Source organism: Coregonus lavaretus, assembly GCF_964263955.1.
Source record: "Coregonus lavaretus genome assembly, contig: HAP1_SCAFFOLD_4752, whole genome shotgun sequence".
NCBI lineage: Eukaryota > Metazoa > Chordata > Actinopteri > Salmoniformes > Salmonidae > Coregonus > Coregonus lavaretus.
The window spans coordinates 1-14770 of NW_028161496.1; the positions used below are offsets into that span (position 1 = coordinate 1).

General features: G+C 43.8%; 1 pseudogene across 1 annotated transcript; it reads right to left on the bottom strand.

Annotated features, from left to right (window-relative positions):
* Nucleotides 1–126: 126 nt before the first annotated feature.
* Nucleotides 127–13867, bottom strand: LOC311120628 (netrin receptor UNC5B-b-like; annotated as a pseudogene). Its single transcript has 10 exons — nucleotides 13696–13867; nucleotides 12184–12350; nucleotides 10220–10344; nucleotides 10010–10101; nucleotides 9452–9539; nucleotides 4975–5148; nucleotides 4236–4474; nucleotides 3001–3149; nucleotides 1333–1496; nucleotides 127–310 (listed from the first exon to the last, which is right to left on the bottom strand). The product of its transcript is annotated as a netrin receptor UNC5B-b-like (transcript).
* Nucleotides 13868–14770: the final 903 nt, after the last annotated feature.

Below are 14770 nucleotides of genomic sequence, written 5' to 3' on the forward strand. Positions count from 1 at the left end.
GATGCCCTCCCTACTTAGTTATCTCAGCCTGCTCCGTTCACACTCCTCTCTCCCCCCCCCCTCTCTCCCCCTCCACTCTCTCTCTCCTCTCTCTCTCCCCCCCCCCTCTCTCTCTGTCTCTCACTCTCACCTGTCGAAGCCCAGGCTGTGTGCCAGCCAGTCTCCAGTCACAGCCGCGGGCACTGGGGGCATCCAGACTGGCACAGATCTTCTGTCGAATGGAGGTGGGCAGACGGAAGGCATAGGGCCCCACCTGGGAGGATTGCAGGCAGGTACCCCCTGAGGGGAGGGGGGAGCAGGGCGGGAGGGTCTGGAGGTAGAGAGAGGATGGGAGGATGGAGAAAGATAGCAGTTAGGATCCGAGACAAAGCCGACTCAGAGCGTGACATGTACTTAGCCCAGGGCTATCCTTAACCCTGGGTTAAAACTAGCCCAAGGCTAGTTTAGCTTCTCTATTCGAACAAGCTTCTGTTAACCCTAGGCTAACTGAAACCGACCGTCACTTTCCTGGAGTAGAATATTCAAATTAAGTGACAGCGGAACTCAGTGATTGGCTATCTCCAAAAAAAGTCACCAGGGCCAGCTCAGCGCTGGGCTAAGGTTGGTGTTCTCCCACTTTAGAATGGCAAGTGTGAATTGTGCAGTCTGATTGAAACACGTACCTCCTGTTTGTCTGTGTGTAACTGTTAAACCCTTCCCCATGTGTTACAGTGAAACCCTTCCCCCTGTTACCTCCTGTATGTCTGTGTGTAACTGTTAAACCCTTCCCCCTGTGTTACAGTGAAACCCTTCCCCCTGTTACCTCCTGTATGTCTGTGTGTAACTGTTAAACCCTTCCCCCTGTTACCTCCTGTATGTCTGTGTGTACTGTTAAACCCTTCCCCATGTGTTACAGTGAAGCCCTTCCCCCTGTTACCTCCTGTATGTCTGTGTGTAACTGTTAAACCCTTCCCCCTGTGTTACAGTGAAACCCTTCCCCTGTTACCTCTGTATGTCTGTGTGTAACTGTTAAACCCTTCCCCATGTGTTACAGTGAAGCCCTTCCCCCTGTTACCTCCTGTATGTCTGTGTGTAACTGTTAAACCCTTCCCCCTGTGTTACAGTGAAACCCTTCCCCTGTTACCTCCTGTATGTCTGTGTGTAACTGTTAAACCCTTCCCCATGTGTTACAGTGAAACCCTTCCCCCTGTTACCTCCTGTATGTCTGTGTGTAACGGTTAAACCCTTCCCCATGTGTTACAGTGAAACCCTTCCCCCTGTTACCTCCTGTATGTCTGTGTGTAACTGTTAAACCCTTCCCATGTGTTACAGTGAAACCCTTCCCCCTGTTACCTCCTGTATGTCTGTGTGCAGCTGGAAGATCTGTCCCTCTCCTTCCACCTGCTGACACAGATCTTACAGGTGAGCTGAGACACGGCCAGGCTGCCTCTCTCTAGGCTGAAGGTACAGTGGAGGGGTCTCTGACTACCACTCCAGATATGGTAGAACGGAATCTCCTGAAGGAAGAAATGTATTGATTAATTGATCTATCGATTGATTTACTAAATAGACATATTCTCTCTAGGCTAAAGGTACACTACATGACCAAAAGTATGTGGACACCTGCTCGTCCAACATCTCATTCCAAAATCATGGGCATTAATATGGAGTTGGTCCCCCCTTTGCTGCTATAACAGCCTCCACTCTTCTGGGAAGGCTTTCCACTAGATGTTGGAACATTGCTGCCGGGACTTGCTTCCATTCAGCCACAAGAGCATTAGTGAGGTCTGGCACTGATGTTGGGCGATTAGGCCTGGCTCGCAGTCGGCGTTCCAATTCATCCCAAAGTTGTTCGATGGGGTTGAGGTCAGGGCTCTGTGCAGGCCAGTCAAGTTCTTTCACACTGATCTTGACAAACCATTTCTGTATGGACCTAGCCCGAACCATGAAAAACAGCCCTGACGTTCTCCAGGCATCCGCCAAACCCAGATTCGTCCGTCGGACTGCCAGATGATGTAGCGTGATTCATCACTCCAGAGAACGTGTTTCCACTGCTCCAGAATCCAATGGCGGTGAGATTTACACCTCTCCAGCCGACGCTTGGCATTGCGCGTGGTGATCTTAGGCTTGTGTGCGGCAGCTCGGCCATAGAAACCCGTTTCATGAAGCTCCCGACGAACAGTTCTTGTGCTGACGTTGCTTCCAGAGGCAGTCTAGAACTCGGTAGTGAGTGTTGCAACCGAGGACAGACGATTTTTATGCGCTACGCGCTTCAGCACTCGGCGGTCCCGTTCTTTGAACTTGTGTGCTGTTGTTGCTCCTAGACGTTTCCGGGGCAGCTCTAACAGGGCAGAAATTTGACCAACTGACTTGTTGGAAAGGTGGCATCCTATGACGGTGCCACGTTGAAAGTCACTGAGCCTCTTCAGTACAGGCCATTCTACTGCCACGTTTGTCTATGGAGATTGCATGGCTGTGTGCTCGACTTTATACACTTGTCAGCTGGAATAGCCGAATCCACTAATTTGAAGGGTGTCCATATACTTTTGTATATATAGTGTATAGTGCAGGGGTCTCTGACTACCACTTCAGATGTGGTAGAACGAAATCTCTTGAGAAAGACATTGTATTAGATTAATGTGTGTGTGTGTGTGTGTGTGTGAGTGAGACAGCGTGTGTGTGTGTGTGTGTGTGAGAGAGCGTGTGTGAGAGAGTGAGAGAGCGTGTGTGTGTGTCTGTGTGTGTGTGTGTGTGAGACAGCGTGTGTGTATGTGTGTGTGTTTGTGAGTGAGAGAGCGTGTGTGTGTGTGTGTGAGTGAGAGAGCGTGTGTGTGAGAGAGCGTGTGTGTATGTGTGTGTGAGAGAGCGTGTGTGTGTGTATGTGTGTGTGTGTGTGTGTATGTGTGTGTGTGAGTGAGAGAGTGTGTGTGTGTATGTGTGTGAGTGTGTGTGCGTGTGTGTGTGTGTGTGTGTATGTGTGTATGTATGTGTGTGTGGTATGTGTGTGTGTGTGTGTCTGACCTGGTACTTGGCCAGTAGTTTGCTTCTCCACTGTGAGTGAGGGATGTCATGGATGGACAGACGCAGGTTGTGGTAGCTATCTTTAAACAACAGGGTTTAGGGTCCTCCAGCAACACCCCTCCTAGACTCCTCTCCAACTCCAACACCTCCTACAGAGAGAGATAGAGAGAGACGGAGAGAGAGACAGAGAGAGACGGAGAGAGAGACAGAGAGAGAGAGAGAGAGAGCGAGAGAGAGAGAGAGAGAGACGGAGAGAGAGACGGAGAGAGAGACAGAGAGAGAGAGAGAGGGAGAGAGAGACGGAGAGAGAGACAGAGAGAGACGGGAGAGAGACGGAGAGAGACGGAGAGAGAGACAGAGAGAGACAGAGAGACAGAGAGAGACAGAGAGAGACGGAGAGAGAGACGGAGAGAGAGACAGAGAGAGACAGAGAGAGAGACGGAGAGAGAGACCGAGAGAGACGGAGAGAGAGACGGAGAGAGAGACAGAGAGAGACAGAGAGAGACGGAGAGAGAGACAGAGAGAGAGACGGAGAGAGATGGAGAGAGAGACAGAGAGAGAGACAGAGACAGAGAGAGAGACAGAGACAGAGAGAGACGGAGAGAGAGACAGAGGGAGACGGAGAGAGAGACAGAGAGAGAGACAGAGAGAGACGGAGAGAGAGACAGAGAGACAGAGAGAGAGACAGAGAGAGAGACAGAGAGGGAGAGGCAGAGAGAGAGGTAGAGAGAGACAGAGAGAGAGACAGAGAGAGAGACAGAGAGGGAGAGGCAGAGAGAGAGGTAGGGAGAGAGGTAGAGAGAGAGGTAGAGAGAGATGAAGAGAGACGGAGAGAGAGACGGAGAAGCAGAGAGAGAGGTAGAGAGAGAGGTAGAGAGAGACGGAGAGAGAGACGGAGAGAGAGATGGAGAGAGAGACGGAGAGGTAGAGAGAGAGGTAGAGAGAGATGGAGAGAGAGACGGGAGAGAGAGACAGAGAGAGAGACAGAGAGAGGTAGAGAGAGATGGAGAGAGAGACGGAGAGAGAGATGAAGAGAGAGACAGAGAGGGAGAGGCAGAGAGAGAGGTAGAGAGAGAGAGAGAGAGAGAGAGAGAGAGAGAGAGAGAGAGAGAGAGAGAGAGAGAGAGAGAGACACGGAGAGAAAAGGGGGGGTGAGGACAGACAGACAGATATGCCTTGGACAGACAGACAGCCAGAGAACCAGGACAGACATAGAAACAGACAGACAGCCCTACCTTCAGGGCTTGTGGTGTGTCCTGTGTGCAGTAAATCCTCAGGATGTATTCCAGGGAGAGACAGGGGCTCTGGGGGCGAACAGGGCCAGCTGTAGTCTCTTACAGGCTGGCTGGGGAGGGCAGGACTGGCCCACCAGACCGTAGGTCCCCAACTGCTCCATCACCACGTGGCAGTTAGACTCCTCTAGCTGGAGGTAGCAGGGGGACGAGAGACTCTCCTCTCCCACCGTCAGCACCTCCTAGTGGCAGAATAGAGGTAGTGTAGGGTGGAGGGGGTTAAAATACTGACTGGAGACTGGACATAAACACAGGATCTAAATGGACATAATCTATACTGGCAGCTTCTATTATAGGCAGGGTAAAGAATTCAATTAAATTGAGTAAACGTGTATAGGACAGCATAGGTGACCTGTCTAGATCATATCCCAACTTCTCATCTTAAATCTCTCTGTTTTTCCATAACACCGTATTTCTGATTATGACCTTCGATCTTATTTCACCTCTATTCTACAGTATGCACATGTTCTCTACTTACATCCCTCTCCTTAACTCCCCCATCTCTCTCACTCTCCCTCCTTCCCCTACTCCCTCCCCCTCCTCACCTCCCACGCTACTGCTCCTACCCCTCTCTTTGTCCTGTCTTCCTCCCACATCTCCACCTCCCTGCCCCCCCTCCTTCTGTCTCCCTTCCCATGTCTCACCCAACGGTGTATATGTATCAGTAGGTGTGTTGTCTCACCTCCCACGCCCCTTGGTTTGTCTGTGTCTTGAGGGTGAGGGTCCAGTCTGGTGTTGGGGTATCTAGCTGGGCACAGTGTGGCAGAGTAAGACCACAGGGCGACTCAGCAGCATGCCTGATGGTCCACAGCTCACCACCGGGCTCAGCACTGTCTGACTGCCCTCCGACGGTAACCTAGAGTAATATATAGTAATAACATGTTAATAACACATAGTAATAACACTGTCTCACTGCTAGATGGTAACCTAGAGTAATATATGGTAATAACATGTTAATAACACATAGTAATAACACTGTCTCGCTGCTAGATGGTAACCTAGAGTAATATATAGTAATAACATGTTAATAACACATAGTAATAACACTGTCTCACTGCTAGATGGTAACCTAAAGTAATATATAGTAATAACATGTTAATAACACATAGTAATAACACTGTCTCACTGCTAGATGGTAACCTAGAGTAATACATGGTAATAACATGTTAATAACACATAGTAATAACACTGTCTCACTGCTAGATGGTAACCTAGAGTAATATATAGTAATAACATGTTAATAACACAGAGTAATAACACTGTCTCACTGCTAGATGGTAACCTATGAGTATACATGGTAATAACATGTTAATAACACATAGTAATAACACGTGTCTCACTGCTAGATGGTAACCTAGAGTAATATAATAAATAGTAATAACATGTTAATAACACAGAGTAATAACACTGTCTCACTGCTAGATGGTAACCTAGAGTAATATATAGTAATAACATGTTAATAACACATAGTAATAACACTGTCTCGCTGCTAGATGGTAACCTAGAGTAATATATAGTAATAACATGTTAATAACACATAGTAATAACACTGTCTCACTGCTAGATGGTAACCTAGAGTAATATATGGTAATAACATGTTAATAACACATAGTAATAACACTGTCTCACTGCTAGACGGTAACCTAGAGTAATATATAGTAATAACATGTTAATAACACATAGTAATAACACTGTCTCACTGCTAGATGGTAACCTAGAGTAATATATAGTAATAACATGTTAATAACACATAGTAATAACACTGTCTCACTGCTAGATGGTAACCTAGAGTAATATATAGTAATAACATGTTAATAACACATAGTAATAACACTGTCTCACTGCTAGATGGTAACCTAGAGTAATATATAGTAATAACATGTTAATAACACATAGTAATAACACTGTCTCACTGCTAGATGGTAACCTAGAGTAATATATGGTAATAACATGTTAATAACACATAGTAATAACACTGTCTCACTGCTAGATGGTAACCTAGAGTAATATATAGTAATAACATGTTAATAACACATAGTAATAACACTGTCTCACTGCTATATGGTAACCTAGAGTAATATATGGTAATAACATGTTAATAACACATAGTAATAACACTGTCTCACTGCTAGATGGTAACCTAGAGTAATATATAGTAATAACATGTTAATAACACATAGTCATAACACTGTCTCACTGCTAGATGGTAACCTAGAGTAATATATAGTAATAACATGTTAATAACACATAGTCATAACACTGTCTCACTGCTAGATGGTAACCTAGAGTAATATATAGTAATTACATGTTAATAACACATAGTAATAACACTGTCTCACTGCTATATGGTAACCTAGAGTAATATATAGTAATAACATGTTAATAACACATAGTAATAACACTGTCTCACTGCTAGATGGTACCTAGAGTAATATATAGTAATAACATGTTAATAACACATAGTAATAACACTGTCTCACTGCTAGACGGCAACCTAGAGTAATACATGGTAATAACATGTTAATAACACATAGTAATAACACTGTCTCGCTGCTAGACGGTAACCTAGAGTAATATATAGTAATTACATGTTAATAACACATAGTAATAACACTGTCTCACTGCTAGATGGTAACCTAGAGTAATATATAGTAATTACATGTTAATAACACATAGTAATAACACTGTCTCACTGCTAGATGGTAACCTAGAGTAATATATAGTAATAACATGTTAATAACACATAGTAATAACACTGTCTCACTGCTAGATGGTAACCTAGAGTAATATATAGTAATTACATGTTAATAACACATAGTAATAACACTGTCTCACTGCTAGATGGTAACCTAGAGTAATTCATGGTAATAACATGTTAATAACACATAGTAATAACACTGTCTCGCTGCTAGACGGCAACCTAGAGTAATACATGGTAATAACATGTTAATAACACATAGTAATAACACTGTCTCGCTGCTAGATGGTAACCTAGAGTAATATATAGTAATTACATGTTAATAACACATAGTAATAACACTGTCTCACTGCTAGACGGCAACCTAGAGTAATACATGGTAATAACATGTTAATAACACATAGTAATAACACTGTCTCGCTGCTAGATGGTAACCTAGAGTAATATATAGTAATAACATGTTAATAACACATAGTAATAACACTGTCTCACTGCTAGATGGTAACCTAGAGTAATATATAGTAATTACATGTTAATAACACATAGTAATAACACTGTCTCACTGCTAGATGGTAACCTAGAGTAATATATAGTAATAACATGTTAATAACACATAGTAATAACACTGTCTCACTGCTAGACGGTAACCTAGAGTAATATATAGTAATAACATGTTAATAACACATATTAATAACACTGTCTCACTGCTAGACGGTAACCTAGAGTAATATATAGTAATAACATGTTAATAACACATAGTAATAACACTGTCTCACTGCTAGACGGTAACCTAGAGTAATATATAGTAATTACATGTTAATAACACAGAGTAATAACACTGTCTCACTGCTAGACGGTAACCTAGAGTAATATATAGTAATAACATGTTAATAACACAGAGTAATAACACTGTCTCACTGCTAGATGGTAACCTAGAGTAATATATAGTAATAACATGTTAATAACACATAGTAATAACACTGTCTCACTGCTAGATGGTAACCTAGAGTAATATATAGTAATTACATGTTAATAACACATAGTAATAACACTGTCTCACTGCTAGATGGTAACCTAGAGTAATATATAGTAATAACATGTTAATAACACATAGTAATAACACTGTCTCACTGCTAGATGGTAACCTAGAGTAATATATAGTAATAACATGTTAATAACACATAGTAATAACACTGTCTCGCTGCTAGATGGTAACCTAGAGTAATATATAGTAATAACATGTTAATAACACATAGTAATAACACTGTCTCGCTGCTAGATGGTAACCTAGAGTAATATATAGTAATAACATGTTAATAACACATAGTAATAACACTGTCTCACTGCTAGATGGTAACCTAGAGTAATATATAGTAATAACATGTTAATAACACATAGTAATAACACTGTCTCACTGCTAGATGGTAACCTAGAGTAATATATAGTAATTACATGTTAATAACACATAGTAATAACACTGTCTCACTGCTAGATGGTAACCTAGAGTAATATATGGTAATAACATGTTAATAACACATAGTAATAACACTTTCTCACTGCCCTCTGACGGTAGCCTAGAGGATACACAGAGACAAGTGTCCTTTTTGAATTATCGTTTACTTTACCCTTAACGCTTCAACATCCTTCAGCAACTAGATTGGATATGAATATTTGAGATCGCCTGATCGTAGCGAGTCTGCAAACATAATTTCACTTAACTCGTAGCTGATCAACAGTCCTTTAGAGTAAAATAATGTCACAGAGAACTTATGAACTGAAAATCAAGGTCAACTTTAAAATCCCAAATAGCACCCTATTCCCTATATCAGTCGTTCCCCTAAATGCATTTAGCAGCGGCGCAAAATCATGACCGCCACTGAATGTCTTTTTACTGATTAAGAAAATACGAATTGGGAGCAATATATTTTATTTCATATATTTTTCAATAAGATCATCTTTGAGAACTAACAATCACCAAAATAAAAACTAGACAGTCAGGGAGAATAAAACATTCCCAAAATGTCACGGCATGGGGCCCACATTGATTTAGTTATAATGTTTGAGTCACTCAGATAGCAGAAGAACACGGCATAATGAGTAGAATTTAAGGAAACTTCGCTTTAAAACTGTAAAATGTTCTCTCTGGCCCATAGCAAAATGTATAGAATTGCAGGAAATTCACTTTTAAACAGCAAAATGTTGTCGCTGTGGTAAAGAGGAGGGCCTCTAAAACCGTACCACAGCCACTACCATGCAACCTAACTTTGCCACCGAAAGAAATACTAGGGGAAACACTGCTATATAGTGCACTACTCTGCTATATAGTGCACTACTCTGCTATATAGTGCACTACTCTGCTATCTAGTACACTACTCTGCTATATAGTGCACTACTCTGCTATATAGTATACTACTTTTGTGTGTGTGTAGGTTACAGACTTGGATGAGTGTAGTTTACTGACGTTGTTTTCTCCCACTTGTTGATGATGAGGTACATCTCATAGAACTTCCCCTGAGGAATAGTACCAGATGGAACCAACAGACTCACACCTGGAGAGAGAGAGAGAGAGAGAGAGAGAGAGAGAGAGAGAGAGAGAGAGAGAGAGAGAGAGAGAGAGAGAGAGAGAGGAGAGAGAGAGAGAGAGAGAGAGAGAGAGAGAGAGAGAGAGAGAGAGAGAGAGAGAGAGAGAGAGAGAGAGAGAGAGAGAGAGAGAGAGAAAAGTTATTAGTTAATAGCTTCTGTGTGTGTGGTTAATAGGTTGTTACCTGTTTGTGAGTGAATAATTAGGTGTGTTTACGCGGCAGGTAGCTTAGTGGTTAAGAGCGTTGTGCCAGTAACCGAAAGGCTAGTGGCCTTGAGCAAGGCACTTAACCCTAATTGCTCCTGTAAGTTGCTCTGAATAAGAGCGTCTGCTAAATGACTAAAAATGTTATGTAAAAATGTTACGTGTGTGTATATATATGACAGTGTGTTATCTGTGTGTATGACATCTGTGTGTGTATGACAGTGTGTAGCCTACCTGTGTTAGGGATGGTAAGGCGTCCCCCCAGGTTGCCCAGGGTAACGGAGGTGCTGTGGCCAGGCTCTCTGGACAGTGTATGGTACCCGTCTCTGTCAAGGTCACATTCAAGTTCAACTTTTACTACACACACATAGCAGTTAATATAAACTGTGTGTGTTAACTGTGTTGGGGATGGTGTGTGTGTGTGTGTGTGTGTGTGCATCTTACCTGTCCCGTGCCATGGCACTACCCAATGTGCCCCCCATGCCAACGTGTTTCAGGCTGAGGATCTCAGGGTCGCTGTGGCCATCTGCTGGTGACTCCAGGGATGACAGGTTAGACGAGTTGTACACCTTTATTTCGGGAAAACAACATATACTGAACAAAAAATATATACATGCAACAATTTCAACGATTTTACTGAGTTACAGTTCACATAAGGAAATCAGTCAATTGAAATAAATTCATTCAGACCTAATCTATGGATTTCACATGACTGGGCAGGGGCGCAGCCTCGGGTGGGCCTGGAAGGGCATAGGCCCTCCCACTTGGGAGCAAGGCCCAGCCAATCAGAATGGGTTTTTCCCCACAATAGGGCTTCATTAAAGACAGAAATACTCCTCAATTTCATCAGCTGCCCAGGTGGCTGGTCTCAGAGGATCCCGCAGGTGAAAAAGCCAGATGTGGAAGACCTGGGCTGGCGTGGTTACACGTGGCCTGCAGTTGTGAGGCAGTTGGACGTACTGTCAAATTCTCTAAAACGATGTTGGAGGCGGCTTATGGTAGAGAAATTAACATTACATTATCTGGCAACAGCTCTGGTGGACATTCCTGCAGTCTGCATTCCAATTGCATGCTCCCTCAAAACTTGAGACATCTGTGGCATTGTGTTGTGTGACAAAACTGCACATTTTATAGTGGCCTTTTATTATCCCCAGCACAAGGTGCACCTGTGTAATGATCATGCTGTTTTATCAGCTTCTTGATATGCCACACCTGTCAGGTGGATGGATTATCTTGGCAAAGGAGAAATGCTCACTAACAGGGATGTAAATACATTTGTGCACAAAAATTGAGAGAAATTAGCTATTTGTGCATATGGAAAATTTCTGGGATCTTTTATTTCAGCTCATGAAACATGGGACCAACACTTTACATGTTGCGTTTATATTTTTGTTCAGTATATATTATAAACCTTATAATAGGCCATTATAAATGCTGAAACAAGCTGTAAGTAAAGTACTGCGTTACCATTTCAATTGATTGCATTTTCACAGTACATTCATTCATTCATTCATTCATAAATGTTTCATTCACAGTGCATTCATTCACATTTCATTCACAGTGCATTCATTCATGTTTCATTCACAGTGCATTCACTCATGTTTCATTCACGGTGCATTAATTCATTCATGTTTAATTTGCCTTATTGAATTAGTTGAATTAGAGTTTACAAATATATCATTAAAAAGAAGTCTGAAAACCTGATGAAGACAGCTTGCTAACGCTAACGCTAACCTGATGAAGACAGCTTGCTAACGCTAACGCTAACCTGATGAAGACAGCTTGCTAACGCTGGCTAATTATTATTAAATGTATTGAATCAAAACGACTATCTTATTTTCCTTTGTATGAGTTTACAAATATACACCATACATAGACCATACATAGACCATACATAGACCATACATAGACCATACATAGACCAAATATACACCATACATACACCAAATATACACCATACATAGACCATACATACACCATACATAGACCATACATAGACCATACATACACCAAATATACACCATCCATACACCATACATACACCAAACATAGACCATACATAGACCATACATACGCCATACATACACCATACATACACCAAATATACACCATCCATACACCAAATATACACCATCCATACACCATCCATACACCATACATACACCATACATACACCATCCATACACCATCCATACACCATCCATACACCATCCATACACCATACATACACCATACATACACCATACATACACTGTACACCAAATATGACTATTATACCATACAATGTCAACATGTTTTTCTTAGCCACTGTGTCTCTGCTTCTGCTTGGTGTCTAAAGCGCGTTGTGACAGCTGCTGATGTAATAACGGCTTCATAAATACGTTTGATTGACACACGCACACACCCACCTTGATCTTGAGGCTGGGCAGGGGGTCCAGCAGGGGAGAGGTTGTCATGGGGATCTTGTGGTGGCCATCGTTGGCACCCTGCTGCAGGGAGAAGAGGGGACCCCTGAAGGTACCCGCTGTGGCCGTCAGGTCCGGGGGCGCAGAGGGGTGGAGGAGGTGAGGGTTGTCTGCGGGAGGAGGAGGAGGAGTTGAGTTTTGGCAGCAGTGCATCTTTGAACATTATTGTCGATAAAAGTATGGATAGGCAGGTCCAGAGATCATAGACCACCAGGTAAACAACAAAATGTTGAGGAGAGAGAGAGAGACAGGTAGAGGACGAGTATATACTGATTACTTGAAGATCAACGTAAGAGAATCAGTGGTCTAGTTTAGAAAGGTTAGGGAGCAAACTGAGGTGTAGAACGAAGCATGGACATGTAACTACTAGTGCTGAGGGAAGAGTAGCTGCTGTACACGTTTGGAGATCAAGAGCGAGTTTGAAGATCAAGAAAAGCACCAAAAAAAATGTGATAAAAAATAATGGAAAGAACAGAGTGAGAAAGAGAGAAAGTACAAGAGAAAAGGTAGTTGATAGAAACGGATTACTTTGAGATCAAAGTAGGAGAATACGCCGTCTAGTTCAGAAAGCTGAGGTGAAGAAGCTGAGGTGCAGAGAGAACTATCCACGTGGAACTAGATGTCTAATTTAGACGACATGAGACATGAGACATGACTCCTGAGTGGTGCAGTGGTCTAAGGCACTGCATCGCAGTGCTAGCTGTGCCACTAGAGATCCTGGTTCGAATACAGGCTCTGTCGCAGCCGGCCGCGACTGGGAGACCCATGGGGCGGCGCACAATTGGCCCAGCGTCGTCCAGGGTAGGGGAGGGAATGGCCGGCAGGGATGTAGCTCAGTTGGTAGAGCATGGCGTTTGCAACGGCAGGGTTGTGGGTTCGATTCCCACGGGGGGCCAGTATTTTAAAAAAAATGTATTCACTAACTGTAAGTCGCTCTGGATAAGAGCGTCTGCTAAATGACTAAAATGTAAAATTATGTGAAGAAGATGATGGGTCGTAGAAGAGGATGATGGGTAGTAGAAGAGGATGATGGGTAGTAGAAGAGGATGATGGGTAGTAGAAGAGGATGATGGGTAGTAGAAGAGGATGATGGGTCGTAGAAGAGGATGATGGGTAGTAGAAGAGGATGATGGATAGTAGAAGAGGATGATGGGTAGTAGAAGAGGATGATGGGTAGTAGAAGAGGATGATGGGTAGTAGAAGACGATGATGGGTCGTAGAAGAGGATGATGGGTCGTAGAAGAGGATGATGGGTAGTAGAGGAGGATGATGGGTAGTAGAGGAGGATGATGGGTAGTAGAGGAGGATGATGGGTAGTAGAGGAGGATGATGGGTAGTAGAAGAGGATGATGGGTAGTAGAAGAGGATGATGGGTAGTAGAAGAGGATGATGGGTAGTAGAAGAGGATGATGGGTAGTAGAAGAGGATGATGGGTAGTAGACGTTGTGGACTCACCCTGTCTGGGTGGTTTGTAGTTGCCGGGCTGGAAGGCTGTGGTGAGGGCGGAGGAGGAGTCAGTGATATCGCCGTGGAGATGGCGACAGTTGCGTCGGTATGCCAACACCCCCACACACAGCACCAGCACCACGCACAGCAACAGCGCCCCCAGCAGGCCGGCATACACCATTACACTCATACCAGGATCCAACGCTGAGAGAGAGAGAGGGAGGGTTAGGGCATTGCATAGACACACACAATCACACACACACACACACACACACAAACACACAGTTAGACACACAGGTACACACCAACACAGTTGAGGCCAAGAGAAACAAGAAAGGATAAACAGAACCAAAGTTAAAACAGTCTAACAGAATCTATGCTACTTCTCTTTTAACCTTCCTCCTCCCAGTAGACACTGTCCTCGACACCACTGAATAACAACAGCAAATATTGGATGATTCCAGTAGACTGTTGTTGTAATTGCTGAGATGTTGAAGGTGAAAACCCCTCTGAGATCGCCTGTTCCCCCACTACACCTCCTCACCTGCAGGGGTAGCTGTTGTCTACAGCAGGAGGGTTTGGGTAAAGGATGGGAGGGAAGGGGAGGGGGAGGGGCTTAAACCTCACCAGCTCCCTGTTCTCTCCTCTCCCCCTTTCCCCACGTACTAACCCCCTCTCTCCTCCTTTCACCACATACTAACCCCCTCTCTCCTCCTTTCACCACATATTAACCCCCTCTCTCCTCCTTTCCCCACATACTAACCCCCTCTCTCCTCCTTTCCCCATGTACTAACCCCCTCTCTCCTCCTTTCACCACATACTAACCCCCTCTCTCCTCCTTTCACCACATATTAACCCCCTCTCTCCTCCTTTCCCCACATACTAACCCCCTCTCTCCTCCTTTCACCACGTATTAACCCCCTCTCTCCTCCTTTCCCCATGTGCTAACCCCCTCTCTCCTCCTTTCCCCACATACTAACCCCCTCTTTCCTCCTTTCCCCACGTATTAACCCCCTCTCTCCCCCTTTCCCCACATACTAACCCCCTCTCTCCTCCTTTCCCCATGTGCTAACCCCCTCTCTCC